This window comes from Capra hircus, chromosome 17 (genome assembly GCF_001704415.2).
Source record: "Capra hircus breed San Clemente chromosome 17, ASM170441v1, whole genome shotgun sequence".
Taxonomy (NCBI): domain Eukaryota; kingdom Metazoa; phylum Chordata; class Mammalia; order Artiodactyla; family Bovidae; genus Capra; species Capra hircus.
Window position 1 is genome coordinate 63,215,861 of NC_030824.1, and position 21,899 is coordinate 63,237,759.

The following is a 21,899-nucleotide window of genomic DNA, read 5'->3' on the forward strand; positions in this document are numbered from 1 at the left end:
GTAGCAGTTCTGTATTTAATGAAAAAAAAAAAAACCCACGTATGCGTAGATCTGCACACTTCACACTGCTGTTCTTCAGACGTCAGCTGTGTTACTATGATATAGAACTGGAACTCAAGTCAGAGCAAGGCAGGACACCTGAGAAATGGAGAGGAGGAACGGAGCTACCCTTTACTAACCAGACTGTGAAGGGGGACTCATCCTCAGTCCCTGCCAGGACTCGGCACTCGCCTAGAGGTGCTGGGGCTGAGTTTGTGGGCTATTTGGCCCAGACCTCACATTTGTGAAGGTCTCATATTGAGTCTTTTAAAATATCACTGAATGGATTTATATAGTTGTGCAAATCTGTGCAAAGTCTTTTAGTCATGTCCAACTCTTTGGCCCCTCATGGACTGTAGCCCACCAGGCTCCTCTGTCCATGGGATTCTCCAGGCAAGAATACTGGAGTGGGCTGCCATTTCCTTCTCCAGGAATATGTAGTTTTAGTTTTGTGTATATTTAAATCATTTGCTGTTGCGTGTAGAATATGTCATGACTACCTTAACCTGTTTCTGCACTTGAGTTTTAGTAAGTGGAAGTGTTCCTCCCTCCTCACCCCCTTCACTGGTCTCTGAGCACACTCTTCCTGCCCACAGCACTCCAAATACTGGGGTGTCCTAGGGGTCCATTTGATACTGGGGTCTTCTCAGGGTCCCATTTGTTTTGTCCTGACTGTAAGCTGGGAGTGTTCCCATCAAGTCATTTAAGCTGCTAGATCCTAACCAGCTATGGTGGAAGAGGATAGATAGGTGGGTGGGGTTTGTTGTGAGAACATTACTTACATTTGGGACCCTGCTGGTGGTCAGATCCTTGCTACTGTGCAGTCATGCCACCGTTCCGCTGACGTCTGTTTCCTAGGGCCTCGGTGGTCCACGGCCATCCCTGCAGTGCAGTAGTAAACCCTGCCCCGCTATGAGTCTAAGGCTGCTGAATCTGGAGTGCCTGCCTCTACACCACGCATCCACCCACTCACTCGACGAGTAGTCCCTGTGTGTCTCTACCCAGGCGCAGAGCTGGTGCTCTGGGTACAGTGTGGAGAGACATGGACACGGGCTGGAGCTGCCACGTGTTTCCCCATCCTCCTCGCTGCTCCAAGCTCACGCCGACCTACCTAAGTCCCCATCTGGATGTCCCATCTGTCCTCAGCCACCTGCTTGGGTTTCCAAGGTACCTTGCCACACCACAAGAGAGTGAGGGTAACTTCTGTTCATATGGAGGAGAAACAAGGCACCAAGACCAAGCATCTTCCTGGAGAGAGGCTGAGAGGCCTTAAAGCTGTGGTGAGGCGGGGTATTCTTTAAGTCATTCAGGTGCCACGATGGATTGGAAGATGGCCAAGAAGGAAGGAGGCTCTTCTTTTCAGGCTAAATAACAGCCTCCTTGTTGGGAAGGGAATAATCAGTCCCAGCTGGAGCAGAGAGCCCAGCGTTCCCTTTGCTTTTCCATTCGAATCTAATCTCATGACATGAGCTTCTGACATGAGTAGCGTTCTTGCCCAGACTTGTGGCCCCAGGGAGGGAGGGGATGGTTATTTAAGACAGCTGGCTCCTCATGCAAGGCATATAACTTGATGATAAATGCTTACAGACAACTTCCCTTACTCACTGGTCCCAGTCCCAGTTTAACTGACAGCCCTGGAGACTTGGGGCAAAAAGAAACAAACATAGATGTTTCTTTGAAAGAATATCATGTCTCTGGATGCAAGAAAAAGATAAGAAATTCTGCAGGCATCCAGCTCATCGGTATTTCCCAGCTTACGGAATTCTTCAGGGAGGAATTCCTTTTATGCATTCTCTGTGAAACAGAAGTTTCCTGTGCCTTTAAAACCTGTCTGGTGTTATAGTGTACAATCAATCCAACGTATGATTTTGCTTTTTCCTTCCTTTGCTCTGTCTTTCAAAAAGAACTGTTCCTATGAATTAGTAATGTTAAGTCATTTTGCAGGTGTTTTTCTCTGAAAGCTTAGATATAGCTCTGTCATGAATAATTTTAAGTTTTAGTAATTAAACAATTCTTTTTTTCTTTATTCTCTTTTGGGTCAAAAAACCCTGTTCTTGGAATAATAGTTTTGCCCAAATCTCTGGACCTAAATGTCAAACATTTGCTGCCCATTCTTTTTTCTTAATTGGAGATGAAGTCTGTGGGCAAAACAGGAAGTGATTGACACATCTTTTCTTCCATCTGAGAACTTATTGGTCACCCTAATGGTTATAATGTACAAACTAAAATGATTAGTCTGAATAATAGTCATTTATCTGAGAGATTCTGAGTTTTGAGACTATGTAGAATTTATCTTTGCAATCAAAAGTAATGTTAAGTGGTACATGATGATCAAGGTTTTAAAAGCAAAAACTTTAGGAATGGATCAATGAGCTAAAAAAAAAAAATTAATATAAAAAAAACTGATACCTGAATAGATTTTAAGATCAATACCAACTGAAAAAAGCAAATTGCAGGATGATGTATTTCGTATGCTATAACTTACATAAAACTTTTACAACACATTAAACAAATTCCTGGTTTGCTGTAATATTGCTACAAGGTCTAAAAACGTGGCTTGAAAGGACCTAGGCTGAATATATCATGGTGTTTTGGGGAGGTGGTGGAGAAGAAAGGCAGGCAAGAGGGAGGGGAAATGGGACTTGGGACTAGGAACGAGAGAGATTTTAACGTAGGTTTTATTTCCAAATATTAAAGGAATCTGAGGCCAACACGACCAAATAACATTCGCTAACTCTGGGTTGGGGGCTGGGCATTATCTGCAGTAGTCTTTGGTCCTAAAATATATTAAATTACCTTAAAATGAAACAACAGCAAAAAGATTTTTCTGCCTTCATTCTAAAGTTTCAAACCAATGGGAACAGACTTGCACAGTCAACAGATACATGTCTTCTGTCGGGTTTTGTATTTTTGACAAACTGATGAATCTGACTGCCAGGTATCTTTACTGCTTTAAGTCCTCCAAAACTGAGGGCCCCTTCTAACAACAGTGCAAATCCATTATGTATATGTTAGTGTAACAAGTTCTGGCTGTGTTTCAGGAACAGGTGCCTTTTAAATAGGAAAATCTAATTGTGGTCTTTGCCTCCGCCAGTATCACTTTCATTTTAAAAGTGTTGCCATAAATAATTCAAATGGATGGCATGCTTTCCATTTCTAAATAGCCACAGGCAATGTACCTTATGCAGAGGATGTCTTTGGCTGTAAAAGTGAGACCCGCATCTGGTAAGAAGACTGTGTTGGAAAAAATATTCTCGTTGCTTTTCATGTAGGATTGATGTTGCTTTAAAAATGGAAATTTTGATTCCTTGTCACGGTGAAAATAAATGCAGCCATAGAAACCAAAATCTCAAGGTTTCTGTGGCACAGAACTGCCCATTTATTTTGGATTCAAATCTGGCCTACTCACCAGGCTGGACCACAGCTTAAAACAGGAACTATATGAAGGGAACTTTGTCGTTAGACAGTGTAAAATTTGGGCACTAAAGCTTCTTCCAGTAAAAGTTTACTCTTGTTTTACTCTTGTTTCCAAAACCTGAATTATCTCTCCTGAATGTGAATGCAGCAAATTAAAAGGAACAGTGCTGAAAGAGTAAGTGGGGTGGTCCTCTTGATGCAAGAAATGGAGATTCAGAGCATGATGGTGTTGCCTAAAAAAAAGATGCATAACTTGAGAGTTGTGAGTTAAGTTTTATTTGGGGCAAAATGAGGACTGCAGCCTGGGAGGCAGCACCAGATAGCTCTGAGAGGCTGCTCCAAAGAGGCAGTGGGAGGAAGGTCAATATATAAAGTTTTGGTGAAGGCAGAGTTCAATACTATTAAGCACTCATTTTACAAAAGGTTTTCTGCTAGTTAGGAGATCTCATGTCGCCATGAAGGAACTTGGTGCTTTTCTAGATATGAGGAGATGCAAGGATTGAGATCATAAAATCTGTTCCTAAAAACATCCAACTATCTAAAGACCTGTCCCACCAGATCCCTTGGAGCTCAGAGTACCTTCAGTTCAATTCAGTTCAGTCGCTCAGGCGTGTCCGACTCTTTGCGACCCCATGAATCGCAGCACGCCGGGCCTCCCTGTCCATCACCATCTCCCGGAGTTCACTCAGAGTGCCTCACTCCACCTGAACTTGCTCAGGGGGTGTTGAAGATCAGCAGCTGCAGCAGCACAGGGTTCAGTCTCTGCAGAGACAGATGCAGATGCCCCTGTTGTTCAGTCATTGGCAATGCAGTTGGTAAGTGCCAACTTGTAGTTGACAATGGCAAGAGAGGAGAAAAATAATTAAGATGAAGCATAAACAACAGACATGATTCCTTTTTAAAGACAGGGTTGGTTTTCCTACAAACCTAAATAGCCCTGCTACCTGAGAACATGCAGTGGTGTTTGTTCTGGCAGTGCTGAGTGGTTGGTGTTTTCCAGAATAAGTGTAGAATTAACTGACCAAGTTTTTCTGTACCCTGTTCTCTAATGGTTCTCTAGTCTTGATTGCCAGGGTCTTTACTACCTGGATGTGCTTACCATATGCTAAACCACATGCAGAGGCTGAATTTCCAGAAAGTGTTGCAGGGTGTACCTTTATGTTAAAATCTTAAAGGTCACAATATTTATTAATACATATTATACTCTAAGAGTCTCCAATCTGGAAGCAAATGGAGTGCTGAAAACCATAGGATTCCAACTTGTGCTTGTAATTTATGTTTAGTAAGACTTCACCAATTTGTTTGAAGATATCAATTTCAGAATATATTTAGTATTCCCGAAAGGATAGGTGGTTGGCCTGAACTTGTCCTGACGTTATGGCATTACTTAGAGGTTGATCCTTGGGCGGGGGGAAATCTAGATATATGCTTGCCTTTCATTTTCTTCATAAAAGTATGACATAGAAAACTGGTCTGATTATTTGGGTTTTAGACAAGTATGTAAAAACTTCTTTGAAGTTTTTATACTCAATGAGTATAAAATCTTATACTTTAAGATTGTATCTCAATAAGGTCTTTTATGTTGTTTTCATAGATTATAAATCACACTGTTGGTTTCCCTGGTAGCTCAGCTGGTGAAGAATCCGCCTGCAATGCAGGAGGCCCCAGTTCAATTCCTGGGTCAGGAAGATCCCCTGGAGAAGGAATAGGCTACTCACTCCAGTATTCTTGGGCATCCCTGGTGGTTCAGCTGGGAAAGAATCCACCTGCAATGCGGGAGACCTGGGTTCGATCCTGGGTTGGGAAGATCATTCTGGCCTGGAGAATTCCGTGACCTGCATAGTCCATGCCACAAAGAGTCTGACACAACTGTGAGACTTTCCCTTTCACTTTCTGCTTTATGGAAACAACTGTGTGGTCAGGTACGAAGGATGCATTCCAAGTCAGATAGGCAGAGTTCACATCCTGTGACAGGAAAGAGTCAATTTTGACTCTTCAATGCTAGATCTGTTTCTTTGACTTTAGCCCTTGGTTTTTTTTTTTTTTTTTTTGCCACTTCGTTACTATATTCATATATGATGGCCTGCCTCAGAGAATCCTGCCCCTGTGCCTGACTGTTAAGCTAAAGTGCCTTTGTTCAAAACCCTGTCGACCTGTAGATGGCAGGAGGAAATTGAAATCGACACATCCACCTGGCCTGAGGCTTGCCATTCTCAGAGATATTTGCAAAATTAATGGCCTTTTTTGCTTTGTTTCCTTGCCCCGACCCCAATGTCTGATCCATAAAAGAACTTGGCATCCAGACCCCAATAAGATGGTTATTTTGAGGGATTACTCTGCCATCTTCTTGGTCAGCTGGCTTTCCAAATAGTCGTATCCTTGCCTCAACACCTGGTCTCTTGGATTAGACCGAGAGACTACCACACTAGCCTCTCATGCAGCAAGCAGAGCGAGCTTGGATTCAGTAACAATGTCAGCTCCCCCCTCACTGGCTGTGTGACCTTGACCAAATGACTTAACCTTTTTGAGGCAGCAGTGCTGTGTAAAATAGGAAAAATCCTGCCCGCTTGACAGGGTTGTTCTGGGAGTTCAGTGAAATTGGTGTGCAAATGAGAATCAGGGTGTACACTGTATAGGTATGTATGCTCTGCTTGTTCTCCTAATGTTCGAAACAGAAAATTTTGGATTAGAAAATTGCTGCCTTAATTTTGATTCTCAGTTGCCTCTTCTGTAACACTGACAATACCATTTTTTGTTTGTTTGTTTATGGTTGATGCCTGAGTCCTAGGGAACATTGACTCAAAATTCTAGTCCCATCTGCTTGAAAACATTTAGGTCCCATTTAGGCTCAGAGGTTAAAGCGTCTGCCTGCAATGCGGCAGACCTGGGTTCGATCCCTGGATCGGGAAGATCCCCTGGAGAAGGAAATGGCAACCCACTCCAGTATTCTTGCCTGGAGAATCCCATGGATGGAGGAACCTGGTGGGCTGCAGTCCACGGGGTCAGACATGACTGAGCGACTTCACTTCAGAATTAGAGGAAGACTCATGATGGTTGGTATAATAGATTTCCTCTGACTACTTCACCTGAATTCTTCTAAAATTTTGCTCCAGCCTCTCTCCCTTGATAGAAAACTCTGGAGTAGGTTTGAAACTGTTTGTCTTGTAGGATTTAAGACTGAGTCCCTCAGTAGAGGCAGTCAGAGGGTCAGCTTAGAAATCACCTCCTTTATAGAAAGAGTGATCTCGCCTCCCAGAATCAGTAGCTGAATATTGTGAATTTTTCAAGGTCTTTTCATCCTGTTGATAGAAGTACTTTCTGAAGCCAAATCTTAGGCCTCAAGATTTTCTAATTAGTCTCAATTGGTGAATCATCATTATTGTGGGGAGGCCACAGTGGGAAAAGGAAGGTTAGTCCAGTATTTTTCAGTGAAAGCAAAGTAAATGTAGGGAGCTCTCTGCAGATGAAGCTGAGAAGCCCTTTACTGTAAGTACTGTCATCTTTTAGCTTCAGTTCTGTTTCCATGGCAACCACAGGGTTGATGCGTGCCTGGCTGAATGGTTTTACAGGAAGCTGAAAAACATTGCTATTCTCAGTAGCTTTCTTTTTTGCTGTAGAAAGGAGTCTCTCCCTGACTGGAGGCCAGCCAGCATTTACTGGGAACAAAGCAGGCTATTTATGCTGATTGTGTTCTGGGTAGGGAAGAAACAAATAGGGAGAATCCCAGCCCCTGGCTACTGACCTGTGAGTTTATTTTTCTGGTTGTTTTTTCCAGCATTTTGGAAGAACCAGATGACTTAAGTCAGATATGATTTTCCTGTTCATTTTAAGCAGAATTTATATTTCAGAGGTAGAATTGGGTTTAAAAAAAAAAAGAGTGGTGGTGGTGTGTGTCTGAGATAATGTTAGTTTTGATGAAGTCAATTTGCTGAATTTATAGCTTTGAAGTATCTATTTGAGTTTATTAAAAAAAAAAAGTGTCCCCTGCTAGCAATAGAAACAGGAAGATATTGGTTCAGTCAGTTATTAGGCTTATCCTTTATTATACATTAAAATTGTCATTTAGGTATTTTTACATCTTAAAGTTAACATTTTTATTTGTTTACATAATAGAAGAATTACATGTGGTAGAATACGCCTTGAGAGTTCACTGTGCAGTTCTCTTTGGCAATTTATTACCATTTCTTAGGAAAAAACAAAAGCAAAGGTATTGATACAATTCCATTAAAAGCCTATATAATAATTTTAGTTTCAAATATAAGCCACTGGGCTTTCTTTCTGGAGCTCCTTCAAACCCTCTTTATAAGTAAACTAGGGAACAAAAAAAAAAGTTTCTGCCTAACTGCTCTTCAGCAGAGGGCACCTTTCAAAGCCGAACCCTGATAGTGAAAGCATTTGACGTCAACAGAAGCTGTGGACTTTTGTTCTATTTCTGTCTTTCAGATATACCCACACACACAGTTAAAATGAAAGAAAATCCATAAATTCCATCTTGCAGCTTTTTAACTTCTGATATCCATCATGCCCTTATTTCTTTGATAAAGTATGATTCTTGTTCCAAAAAGTAGAGATTTCAGAAGTTCTGAGATTTGACCCTGATTCTGTTCAGGTAAGTTGATGTTTGTTAGCTTTAACTAGGCTCTCACTGAGATCCAGGATGATTCTTTTGCATTTTTATCAGGTCTTGGAGATTTTCAGTAAAATAGGCTTGGAAAATAGCTCAAGAGAACTTGTTTACTATAACCCCAGGTCTTTGAATGGCACCAAATGGCAGGTTTAATTGCAAACTTCCTGCCTTTGGATCTCCTCTACCAAATGGTTGCAGCAGGAAAGTTCATGAGCAGTTTTTGATGAGATTTAATTCTGAAAAGAGTTATGTGATCTAAGATGAGTATTCCAAGGTGTCTAGAGCCAAAATTTGATTACTAGGTATTTGCTGAATACCTCCTCTAAGGAGCTAAGGGTTTGATTGGTGTGGTCAGAGAGTTTATAGATTATCTTGATACGACCTATGGACTGTATACCACCAGGCTCCTCTGTCCATGAAATTCTCCAGACAAGAATACTGGCGTGGGTTGCCATTTCCTTCTCCAGGGGATCTTCCCAACCCGGGGCTCGAACCCAGGTCTCCCGCATTGCGGGCAGACGCTTTATCAACAGCCACCAGGGAAACAGCCAGAGAAAACTACCATTATAAATCTGGGAACAAGTACTACCTTGCGTGATAATGAATTGATAGGAACTCAGAAAGAGTGTGAGATGGAGCCTCTAGGAAGGGCTTCCTGGAACAGAAAGGAGTGAGGGCATTTCATTAATTCAACAGAAATTCATGGAACACATGCTCCATGCTAGGTGCTCTGTGCTAAGCTAGAAATCTATTAATCGTAATGACGATGAGCCTGCATGTGTGGAACTCGCACTGTGGTGAGAGGTTCAGACACAAAACCAGGCTACTGCCTCACTGCTAACATCTATATGGAGAAAGAGAGTATTAAGGCAACACCCAGGTTTGGAGGGCATGAAGATTTCATTGACGTTCCCTTTGAGGACATGTGAAGCTGAAACTTGGACAGAAGGAAATCCCAGATGGACATAGCTGTTACCCACTTAAAATAGCGCTCCTTTTTTTTCTTCTCTCAGAGAAATGCACTCAACTTTTCTAAAAGCACTGTCCTAAAATATAAATAAGCTTTTCTTAGAAACTAAAATGTTTAGACTATACTACTTCGTAGTAGGAAGTGATCTCAAAGAAATTCAGCCTGTTTTACCATCAGCTCCTTGGCAGCTCTGGAAAGGGTAGGAAATACAAGATTTCCAGAGTGCTAGGGGGTCAGGAATCAGAGACCTTGAGTTCAGAACTTGGGTGTCCAGGGACGAGGACAGCTCTGTGTCCTCCACCCGTTTCCTTTGGAGGAAATGGTTTATTATGCTCCGAATGCATGCAGAGTATTTTTATCAGACCTCTCGCCTTTGTGTCTCTTTCTGTATCCTCTAACAGAGTCCAAATAGGGAAAGAAGAGGGAAAAAAAAGTGGTTGTTGCAATTTATTAAGTACTAGCCCTGAAATTATGGCTGCCACCTCTTCACCCTGGGCTCATTAATCTGTCTACTGAAGTATAGAAAAATTACTGTTTTTAAATGGCCCACATTTGTTTGGAAGACTCAGATATGCTCCTGCAGATACATTATTTCTCAGTTGGATGTTTCCCCATTAGATCCTGCTCAAGGCTTTAATTTTGTACCTTAGCAGAAATACTACTTTACCTTCATCTGTGTAGCTTGCTTTCTAAGCTGCAGAGCATCCATTATTCGTGAGGAGCTTTTTGCACAGAAAAAAGAATTTAGAAGCAAACTGTAAGAGGTCTTTCAAATGGATATGCTTTTCCTCGTCCTTGTTAAGAATGACTTTGAGACATTATTCAGGGTATTGATAGGTTTTTCTTCTGAGTCAGATTTAATGACATGGCCCATAACTGAATGTTAAATGCTGGTTTTAAAAATATATGCGAAAAGGAACGAACAGGCTACTGGAGTTAAAGAACAAGACATATGTTTAAAAACCCATAAGAGAATTCTCTAAGTGTCTACACAAAAGAAATACTCTAAAGGTATTGAATATTTTACAGGATGCGGTTTTTCGTCAGGTTATTGCTTCTCTGCACTGCTTTATCCCTCTTGTAGCCGGGGTGCCCTTCTGTTACCACCTTTGCTTACTGTCATGTTTCGAGTGATACTTACTCCTCTTGTTCGTCTCCACCACTACTGCGTGCTTCTTGTCTTTTGTTTATGCCTGGCATCCAGTAGGCGTATGATTCACGTTAGAATGAATGTGCAGTAGTAAATTAATGTGAGAGTTGTTTTAACTTACAACAGTACCCTGGGCATTTTGTCTGATGTTTTATTTTGAAAAGTATCGACTGACTTTGGGGTACTACAGAGAACAATTAAATATGTGGCCTGACGTGCTTGTGAGATTTAAGTACGGCCAAGTAATGACTGTATTACATGGGGATCTACTATTCACAAATATAATTTTGGCATACAATTAGATTGATATGCTTGGAGTTCTATCTTTATATACATTATCTAAAAGCATCGACATTTATAGGTATAGCTTATGTGCATAAGCCAATGCTTACTACATTTAAGTCGAATCTTTCTTTTCTTGTTTGTACTTATTCTAGGTAGAAACATTTTTTAATATATGCATATAAACATTTAGGCGTATGTTACATATGTTTACTCTATATGGTTTATTTTCTATGACATGAATCACATTTTTGTATGCAATTTCTGGGAGCTTAAGAGATCTTAAGTTTGGGGGGCACTGATTTTTCACAAGTGAAGGGTATCAGTGGAAAGTTTCGAAGGCATCAGCGATATTTTTTCTGGGAATATATCTATCTTATGGAACTTGTAGGAAAGCGTGTGTTTTTGTGTTTTATTTATACTTAGGGAAAGGATTATCCATTAAGTTAAATTTTAAAAAATATTGGAGGCCATGGATTACTGAACATGAAGAAATAACACATACTGGCTCCTTTCACATACTATCACATTTTGTCCTTAAAGATGAAACTGGTTTCTTGCCCATTATGTAGACAGAGAAACAGAGCCTCGGAAGTTAAGTATCTTGTCTGCCTGTAGAAGAGGGAGGAGGCAGTCACGCTCAGCCAGGTGGTCCTCTGCTTGAAAGCGCACATCGAGCCTGGGCTGGGCTGACGCCTGTATTTTGAATAATGCCATAAGTGCATTTTCCTATTCAGCGAAAGCACAGACAGAACTGAAGTCTGCTCATTCTCCTCCCGTGCGTTTAGCTTTAGGTCCCCCTTCTAATCATGCTTGTCCCCCTTTAACCGCGTCTCTGCCCGCTGGCGTCTGTTTCTGCTGTGCTTTAAGTTTGCAGTTCAGTTAAACACAGTAATGGCAGTGCGTAGCAGTCCGTGTCCGCGTTGTGAAGAATATGAACAGAGACTTGCATTTTATCTGTGCTTTACACCAGCGACAGAGGGAGAGGCGTTCCCATTCATTCCTTATGTACCCGTTTTCCGTGGGCTCTAGGGTTTTGTATCGTCTGTGTTCCTAGCACTTCTCTTCTAGGGACTGATCAGGTGCCACTCCATGAAATGGTAGCTATTCCAGCTTAAAAAGACTTTGGTTTTTCTAAAACACTGTAGAGGTCGGATAGCTGCTTTCTGGTTTTAGAACCGAGAATGTCTGTTATGCAGGCTGTGGGAAGCTGAGTGGACCCCTAAATCTGTCTTCAGGCATGTCATACTTCCCTCCCTAGGCATCCTCCCCACAGTCCCAGACTGTAATTTCACACCTTGTTTCCCTCCTCACATCTGTACTTCCTCCCTCCTCCTGCCCCCTGCCTCACTTTGAGCTGATGGCTGCTTCAGTTTTCTCAGTAAAGCAGGTAGCACACTCACCCCTACCCCACCACTGCAAGTCCTTACCTAGCAGGTTCCGTCCGGTCCTTCCCTTTATTGTGGAAGGCTGTCAGTGGCCACATGCAGGCCGAGCCCTTCTGCCTGCCTGCTGATTCTCTCCCTTCTCACAAAGGGAGGCAGCTCTGGCAGTTTCCTTCCTTGCACCCCCATTTTTGTCCCACTGGATCGGTTCAGTAGCGTAGTAACGCATTATTTCTCTCACCTTGAAACTGAGTTCTCTTAACCACGGGCTCATTTCTTCCTTCTTCCACCTGCCCACCCCCTCTGCTCCACTTTCTTGGTCAAAACTCCTTGAAAAAGTTGTCTGCATTCTTTGTCTCCAGTTCTTTTCCTGTCCTCTGCTAGTGGTCGTTCAGTCGTATCTGACTCTTTGCGACCCCATGAACTGTAGCCTGCCAGGCTCCTCCGCCCATGGGTTCTCCCAGGCAAGAATACTCAGTGGGTTGCCATTTCCTTCTCCAGGGGATCTTCCTGACTCAGGGGTCAAACCCAGGTCTCCTGCATTGGCAGGCGGATTCTTTACTGTCTGATCCATCCTCCGTTCAAGGTGTTGCAGTCAGACTTGCTCTTCAACCACTGCACCAGAGCTAATTCTGATATTTAGGATCCCAGTGATCTCCGTGTTGCTGCATTCCACAGTCACTTGTCAGCCTTCATCTAACGTGGCACACCAGGAACGCTGACCTGCCCGATCGCTCCTCCCCCTTGAAACAGTTTGCTTGGCGTCCAGCAGACACCGGCTTACAGACACTCGCTTCTCTTCCTCCCTCGTTGACTGTTCCCTCTCTGTCTTCTTCTCTGGTTCTGCTTCTTCACCCTGACCTTGTGAAGTTGCTGTGTTTCAGAGCTCAGGCTTTAGACCACTTCCCCGTGTGCACTGCCATAACTGATCTCAGGATTTTAAATATCATTCAAGTGCTGGTGAGTCCCAAATGTGTATCTCCAGGCCAGATGTCTCCCATGAAATTCAGATTTGTGTCTAACTTTCCACCCAGCAACTTCCACTGTTTAACAGGCGTTTCCCAGTTCATGTTCCCAATCTGGATTTGTGAAAATCCTCACTGCCACTAACCTTGCCCATTACTCTGTACTCTTCCGTTAGAGTTACTGGCAAGCCTATCCTTTTAGAGGCTCGAGCCCCAGACCGTGAGCCATCATAGTCCTCTCTCCTCTCAGGCCCCAGTGTCCAAGGGGTGGTGAGACCCTTTCTCGTTCCACTCACTCCTGCCATCGGCCCCTCTCGTTGCCTGACTAGCGATAGCCTCCACTGCCGTCTGTCCTTGCCCGTTGAAGGTTTAGTCTGAGCACAGTGTGATCCTGTCTCAAGGCATGCGGTGCAGCGCTCTGCTCGGGAGCCTGCAGTGGGTTCGCATCCCACCCGGAGGGAAGCCAGTCCCGACCAGCCCCACCCCGCCGGCCTCCTCACCCTGCCCGCCTTGTCTCCCGCGGCGTCTCCCTCTTCGCGTGCTCTGTGCGTGTTCCCTGTAAGCATGCCAAGGCTTGTGCGTGTTCTTTGCTCACTCCTGGAACACTCCCCCACCCCCACCTCGTTCCTAGACGGTCATGCAGCTTCTCTCCGACCTCTCTTAACGCTTCGTTCAGATGTCCCCTTTGCAAGGGAGCAGCTTATTGCAGCATGCGCCCTGTGTTCATCATTCCGCTTCCTTGCTGTCTTTCTCTGTAGCTCTTGACGCTTTTGACATTGCATACATTAATTCCTTATTGGAGTATGATTTCTTTCCAGGGTTGTGTTTCTGCTGTGCAACAGGGTGAATCAGCTGTGTGTACAGAGTGTATCCCCTCCCCCTTGGACCTCCCTCCCCTTTCATCCCACCCCTCTAGGTCGTCGCAGAGCACCGAGCTTAGCTCCCTGTGTGATACAGCTTCCCGCTAGCTGTCTGTCTTACACACGACAGTGTATATGTGTGAAACCTAGAGAACTGTGTGCAGGTGGACTTCTGTATTCTTATCACGAGTCAGCTCACACTGCTTCCTGAGGGCGAGGCACCCCCTCCCCGATGTTTCTGTAGCTCCTAGTGTGCTGCCTGGCTCGGAAGTTCTCAGTACAGATTCGTTGAATGAATGGAAACGGGAGCTGCTTAACGTTTTATGAGATATGTCAGCATCCTGAGTATACCTTAATAAAATAGAATTAGTCAAAATACATGCCGGTTCATCTCGGTTTTATCATTTATATGACACCTATCATTTTTTGAGAGTAGTGGTCACTTATTTTAGGTAAATCTGAACCTAATTGCTAATTTATTCGTTTTGCTTAACTGTTTAACCAAATGTGTATTTAACGGCTGGAACCTGAATTAAAAGAGTGCAAACATCTTATGCAAACCATGTTTGGAAATCCAAATATTGACAGGTGAAATCATTAAACAGTTGATTAGTAAGAATTAAATAGGACTACTCAGGGAGGGGGAATAAACTACTTTTTTATGTATTTTATTCCCTAGACTTTTTAAATACCATTATTCCGCATAATAGACAACTTAATTATTTAGCATTTATTCTACTCAAAGCCAACTAATTTAGTATCAGATGAAATGTTTCCTTGTAAAATTAATTTGCTTTTCAAACAGATATTCACACATGTATATTTTAGAAAATTCACTTGTCATATTTTGTAAATTTATTCAAAAACTAGTGAAATGTTCTTTAAAAAAAAAAAAGGATTAAACTTTGGTAGGTATTTATTTGGCCAAGAAAGTAAAACTCAATTCAGTTCCATTTAAGAACAATTTGTTAATTATATGTGTGTGAAAAACAAAATAGAGGGAGATGTGAGAGACATTGCTGCTGTTCACTCGCTAAGTCTCAGCTGACTCTTGGGAACCCCGAGGACTGCAGCACGCCGGGTGCTCTGTCCACTGTATCCCAGAGTTTGCTCAAATTCATGTCCATGGAGTCAGCAATGCTACCTAACCATCTCATCCTCTGCTGCCCCCTTCTTTTTTTCGCCTTCAGTCTTTCCAGCCTCAGGGTCTTTTCTAATGAATCGGCTCTTTGCATCAGGTGCCCAAAGTATTGGCGCCTCAGCATCAGTCCTTCCAGTGAATATTCAAGGCTGATTTCCTTTCAGTTCAGTCGTTCAAAAGTGTCCAACTCTTTGCCACCCCATGAATCACAGCACGCCAGGCCTCCCTGTCCATCACCAACTCTTGGAGTTCACCCAAACTCACGTACATCGAGTCAGTGATGCCATCCAGCCATCTCATCCTCTGTCGTCCCCTTCTCCTCCTGCCCCCAATCCCTCCCAGCATCAGGGTCTTTTCCAATGAGTCAACTCTTCACATGAGGTGGCCAAAGTACTGGAGTTTCAGTTTCAGCATCAGTCCTTCCAGTGAACACCCAGGACTGATTTCCTTTAGGATTGACTGGTTGGATCTCCTTGCAGTCCAAGTGACTCTCAAGAGTCTTCTCCAACACCACACTTCAAAAGTATCAATTCTTCCGTGCTCAGGTTTTTTCACAGTCCAACTCTCACATCCATACATGACCACTGGGAAAACTATAGCCTTGACTAGACGGACCTTTGTTGGCAAAGTAATATCTCTGCTTTTGAATATACTATCTAGGTTGGTCATAACTTTTCTTCCAAGGAGTAAGCGTCTTTTAATTTCATGGCTGCAATCACCATCTGCAGTGATTTTGGAGCCCAAAAAAATAAAGTCTGACACTGTTTCCACTGTTTCCCCATCTGTTTCCCATGAAGTGATGGGACCGGATGCCATGATCTTCGTTTTCTGAATGTTGAGCTTTAAGCCAACTTTTTTCACTCTCCTCTTTCACTTTCATCAAGAGGCTTTTTAGTTCCTCTTCACTTTCTGCCATAAGGGTGGTGTCATCTGCATATCTGAGGTTATTGATATTTCTCCCGGCAATCTTGATTCCAGCTTGTTCTTCTTCCAGCCCAGCATTTCTCATGATGTATTCTGCATATAAGTTAAATAAGCAGGGTGACAATATACAGCCTTGATGTCCTCCTTTTCCTATTTGGAACCAGTCTGTTGTTCCATGTCCAGTTCTAACTGTTGCTTCCTGACCTGCATACAGGTTTCTCAAGAGGCAGGTCAGGTGGTCTGGTATTCCCATCTCTTTCAGAATTTTCCAGTTTATTGTGATCCACATAGTTAAAGGCTTTGGCATAGTCAATGATTTCCTTTCAGTTCATTTCAGTCGCTCAGTCATGTCCGACTCTTTGCAACCCCATGATGATTTCCTTTAGGAGACATAAATAACTGTAAAGCAAGGTAGAATGTGATAAGAACTATAAAAGTATATACACGAACTCTGGGATTCCAGGTGAGGGGCTGCACCATAGAGTCAAGTTTAAAACAGAGATGTAGACTGGAGGACCTGTGTCGAATCCCTGTGCTTCTGTTCATTACCTGTGTGTGAGCAAGTTGCTCACTGTAGAATGCTTTTTTTTTTTTTTTTTTTTTGTCATTTGTAAATGAGGAGTGATGATGGTATCAACGTAATGGTTATTGTAGGGGTTAATGAGATAACACATATACAGTACACAGAGACAATTCTGAGAGGTTAAGCAATGCCGAAGCTCTGCAAGCCCTAAACATAAGTGATGGTGGTGGAGGTAGCAGTGGAGAGGGCGTCTGTGACGCCACTCAGCCCAGAGGAGTTATTCTGTGCCTGCGAACTCAGTGCCAATAGGAACAGGCCACACAGTTCATTTAACAGACATGTGTGAAGCATCCGCCGAGGCCAGGACTCTCCTAGACCCTAGGGAACAATGAATGGGCAATATCACTGCCTCCCTGGAGGTCACGGCACCAAAAGGTGGTCAGAAAGGTCGCTTAAGGCAGAGAAACAACATGGGGGAAAATATACTGATAAGAGCCAGCACTGAAGTAGAAATTACCCACATGTCCACTAACTGGTGAGTGGATAAACAAAATGTGGAGTGTCCATGCGACCAAGAATGCTCACCTCTAGAAAGGGATGAAGTAATAATACCTGCTACCGCATGATGAGCCTTGAAAACGTGCTCAGTGGCAGAAGAGTCTTGCAAAATGCTACATATTGTGTGACTTGATTTAGGTAAAGTGTCCAGAATAGGCAAATCCATACAGACCGAAAGCAGACTATAGGTTCTTGGGAGTGAGGAGATGCAGACCTGGGGAGTCGATGCTAATGGGCCCTGGGGGAGGTTTCTTTTTAGTCATGACAGTGTTCTTGCGTTATGGTGACTGATGGTTGCAGAACTCTGAGTACCGTAAAAATCATTGGATCGAATGCTTTAAATGAGTGAATTGTATGGTTTGTGAATTATGCTTCAATAAAGCTGTTTAACAAGAAAGAATCACTGGACTAAATGAGTAGTGACCCTGAAGTCATCTCGGTGTGGGTAAGAAGCGAGTGTGCAGAGTCAAGGGTAGAAGGCCCAGGCGGGGCCCGTCTTGTGTGCCCTGTGCAGGATCATCGTCTTGTCAGGGAAGGAGGTCAGTGAGCCCTGTAAGCAGTGTGGGTTTTGCAGGAAAGAGAGTGGGTCGCTAGAGAATCGTCACATCCCAGGTCACGTCTGAGTCCCCGGGGTGGTCGCCAAGTGGTGGTTCCTGGCTTCGCAAAGGAAAGAATTCGATAGCAAGCCATAGCAAAGTGAGAGAAGGTTTATTCAGGACCGAAGCATACTCCACAGAGTATGGGTCATCTCATAAGGCAAGACAGTCCCCAGGGTATGGGGCTGTCAGTTTTTATAGGCGTAGGTAGTTTCGTAGGCTAATGAGCAGGAGGAGTGTTCAAGCTCTTTTAGGGGAAGAGGTGGGGTTTTCTAGGAATTGGGCCACCGCCCACCCTTATGGTCAGCCTTGGAACTGTCATGGCGCCTTGTGGGTGTGCCGTTTACCTTGCTGACGTGTTATAATGAGTGTATAATGAGGCTTCAGGTCTAGTGGAAGCTGACTCATGCACTTCTTGGATCTATTTGATTCTACTCAGTCGATGTTGTGTCCTTAGGCTATGTCGTTCTTTTAAAGGTTGTGCCTCGCCCCTTTCCTGTCTCATGGGCACCCCTATACCATAGCTCAGTTGGTAAAGAATCTGCCTGCAAGGCAGGAGACCTGGGTTTGATTCCTGGGTTGGGAAGATACCCTGGAGAAGGAAATGGCAGCGCACTCTGGTATTCTTGCCTGGAGAATCCCATGGACAGAGGAGTCTGGCAGGCTACAGTCTGTGGGGTTGCAAGAGTTGGGCACGACTTAGTGACTAACCCATCATACAGTAACAGACTGCATATACCATTTATTCCCACATCTGTGAGAACAGTGATGACTGGAGCTAGGGGAGCAGAGAAGACTGCAGTTAGAAAACCTGTTGCTTGACAACGGCACGTGTCCAGGCAAGAAACAGTGAGAGCTGAACCAAGGGGTAGGAAGGAAAAATGATCTGAGGGGTTGATGATGAAGGGAGGAAAGGATGAGTCCCAGGATTCTACCATGGACAAAGGATGCGTGTGATCACCAGCTGAGGGGAAGAGAAGCAGGCTTTCCCGAAAAGGTGAAGAATGTTATTCTTCTATTATGAATGGCATGTTGGTGTCTCCCCAAGATTCATATATCGGAACCCTAATCCCCACTGTTGATGCTGAAAGCTTGGTGAAGTTGATGCCAAAAGCTGAGCCTCTGTGCACCAGTGCCAAATTGAATCTCAGAGACAGAGTTTTAGGTAAAGTAGAAAAGAATAGCTTTATTGCCTTGCCAGGCAAAGGGGACCACAGCAGGCTCCTGCCCTGAAAAACTATGAATCCTCACCCAGAATGATTTGATGGGGAGTTTTATAGCAAGGGTGGGGTGGCTGATTCAGGTATATGCAGGTCCTCAGTTCAGGTCAGTCGTTCAGTCCTGTCCAAATCTTTCCAAACCCATGGACTGCAGCATGCCATGCTTCCCTGTCTATCACCAACTCCTGGAGCTTGTTCAGACTCATCCAACCATCTCATCCTCTGTTTCCCCCTTCCCCTCCTACCTAAAATCTTTCCCAGCATCAGGGTCTTTCCTAAGGAGTCAGTTCTTCACATCAGGTGGCCAAAATATTGGAGCTTCAGCTTCAGCATCAGTCCTTCCAATGAATATTCCAGGTCTGATTTCCTTTAGGATGGACTGGTTGGATCTCCCTGCTGTCCAAAGGGCTCTCGAGTCTTCTCCAGCACCACAGTTTGAAAGCATCAGTTCTTCAGCACTCAACCTTCTTTATGGTCCAACTCTCACATCCATACATGATCACTGGAAAAACCTTAGCTTTGGTTAGATGGACCTTTGTTGGCAAAGTAATGTCTCTGCTTTTTAACATGTTGTCTAGTTGGTCATAGCTTTTCTTCCAAGGAGCAAGTGTCTTTTAATTTCATGGCTCCAGTCACCATCTGCAGTGATTTTGGAGCCCAAGAAAATAAAGTTTGTCACTGTTTCCACTTTTCCTCCATCTATTTGCCATAAAGTGATGGGACCGGATGCCATGACCTTAGTTTTCTCAATGTTGGGTTTTAAGCCAACTTTTTCACTCTCCTCTTTTACTTTCTTCGAGAGGGTCTTTAGTTCCTCTTCGTTTTCTGCCATTAGAGTGGTATCATTGCATATCTGAGGCTGTTGACATTTCTCATGGCAGTTTTGATTCCAGCTTGTGCTTCCTCCAGCCTAGCATTTCTCATGATGTACTCTGCATATAAGTTAAATAAGCAGGGTGACAATATATAGCCTTGTTGGTCTCCTTTCCCAATTTGGAACCAGTCTGTTGTTCCATGTCCAGTTCTAACTGTTGCTTCTTGACCTGCATACAGATTTCTCAGGAGACAGGTAAGGTGGTCTGGTATTCCCATCTCTTTCAGAATTTTCCACAGTTTGTTACGATCCACACAGTCAAAGGCTTTGGCATAGTCAATAAAGCAGGTGTTTTTCTGGAATTTCTCTTGCTTTTTCTATGATCTAGTGGATGTTGGCAATTTGATCTCTGCTTCCTCTGCCTTTTCTAAATCCAGCTTGAACATCTGAAAGTTTTTGATTCACATACTGTTGAAGCCTGGCTTGGAGAATTTTGAGCATTACTTTGCTAGCGTGTGAGATGAGTGCAACTGTGTGCTGGTTTGAGTATTCTCAAGCAGCATCACTTTTCAGGATTTGAAATAGCTCAGCTGAACTTCCATCACCTCCACTAGCTTTGTTCATAGTGATGCTTCATAAGGCCCACTTACTTTGCACTTCAGGATGTGTTGGCTGTAGGTGAGTGATCACACCATCGTGGTTATCTGGGTCATTAAGACCTTTTTTGTACAGTTCTTCTGTGTATTCTTGCCACCTCTTTTTAGTATCTTCTGCTTCTGTTAGATCCATACTGTTTCTGTCCTTTATTGTGCCCATCTTTGCATGAAAGTTTCTCTTGGTATCGCTAATTTTCTTGAAGAGATCTCTGGTCTTTCTCATTCTATTGTTTTCCTCTATTTGTTGGCTATTTCTATTTCTTTCCTTTATTTTAGATAAGAAGTATCCTTTATTGTATTAAGAAGTAGAGATATCACTTTGCTGACAAAGGTCCAGGTAGTCAAAGCTGTGATGTTTCCAGTAGACATGTATGGGTGTGAGAGTTGGATTGTAAAGAAGGCTAAGCACTGAAGAATTGATGCTTTCAAACTGTGGTGCTGGAGAAGCCTCTTGAGAGTCCCTTGCACAGCAGGGATAGCAAACCAGTCAGTCCTAAAGGAAATCAACCCTGAATTTTTTTGGAAGGACTGATGCTGAAGCCAAAGCTCCAATACTTTGGCCACCTGATGTGAAGAACTGACTTATTTGAAAAGACCCTGATGCTGAGGAAGATTGATGGCAGATGGAGAAGGGGATGACAGAGGATGAGATGGTTGGATGGCATCACTGACCCGACGGACATGAGTTTGAGCAAGCTCTGGGAGATAGTGAAGGACAGGGAAGCATGGCGTGCTGCAGTCCGTGGGGTTGCAAAGCGTCAGCCACGACTGAGCGACTGAACAAGGGCCCTAATGAGCCCCTCTGCTCGCTTTCACTTGGCCTCAGGTAGGTTTTTAGTTGCTCCTTCCCTGATTGGCAACTGTTGGAATCTGCCCTTTGAAACTCAGGGGGAGGTCCTGGAGGCTGCATTCTGTTCCCTACAAACAGGAAAATGGGAGACAGAAAGTCTTCTGTGTCCCGGACCCCCACGGGATTCTTCTTGGCTTCAATGTGATGGTGTTAGGAGGTGGGGCCCTTTGGGAAATCAGTGGGGTTGGGTGAAGTCGTTAGGGAAGAGCCCCGTGGAAGGATTCGTACCCTTATGAGAAGAGGCAGGAGACAGCTGCTCCCTCCTGTGTCTTCCCTGTACCCCGCCATGTGAGGGACCCGGTAAGAGGGTCCTCACCAGAGCCCCACCCCCCTGCTCTCAGCCTTCCAGCCTCCAGAGCTGTGAGAGTAAGGTTCCGTCATTGAAGCTGCCTTGTCTGTGGGAGTTTCTGACCAAACTGGCTAAAGCGCTGCTGCCTGGGCGGGTTTCAGTGAGGTGCAGAAGACACATCTTGCTCGATGAGAATTGGAGTGGCTGGAGCAGAGTCCTCGTCTGTTCCATTCGCTGTGTCTAGTTCACTGTCTGCTCTCTAGAGCATTTTCTTTTAGCTCTGCAATGAGAAATATGTTTTTTCAAATAAAAAGCTAAGTAGTGATCAGAAAGACAAGGAATTCTTGAGATAACACAACTTTTCCAAGTACTGGAAACTTTATTAAACTTTATTACTTGTTAAAAACTTCATATTATTATTCGGAGAGGAGTACTTTTTTGAAAAAGAAATCGTATACATCCCGTTAGAAAACAGGTGAGAATGGAGCCTGTCTGCATCCCGAATCCTAGAAGATGGTTCTTCTTGTCACCACTTGGATGAATGGATAAATGTGCTTCCTGGGGTGGGTCAAGTTCTATGGAATCTGAAACTTATACTGTGTGGGGGAGGGTTGAAAAAAAGAATGCGAAGTT

The 21,899-nt window shown here is 43.7% G+C and overlaps 1 protein-coding gene across 1 annotated transcript in view; it reads left to right on the plus strand.

Annotated features, from left to right (window-relative positions):
• The window catches only part of DCLK2 (doublecortin like kinase 2), a 190,598-nt gene that overhangs the window by 100,254 nt on the left and 68,445 nt on the right, over positions 1 to 21,899 (plus strand). The gene's annotated exons all lie outside the window — the stretch shown is intronic.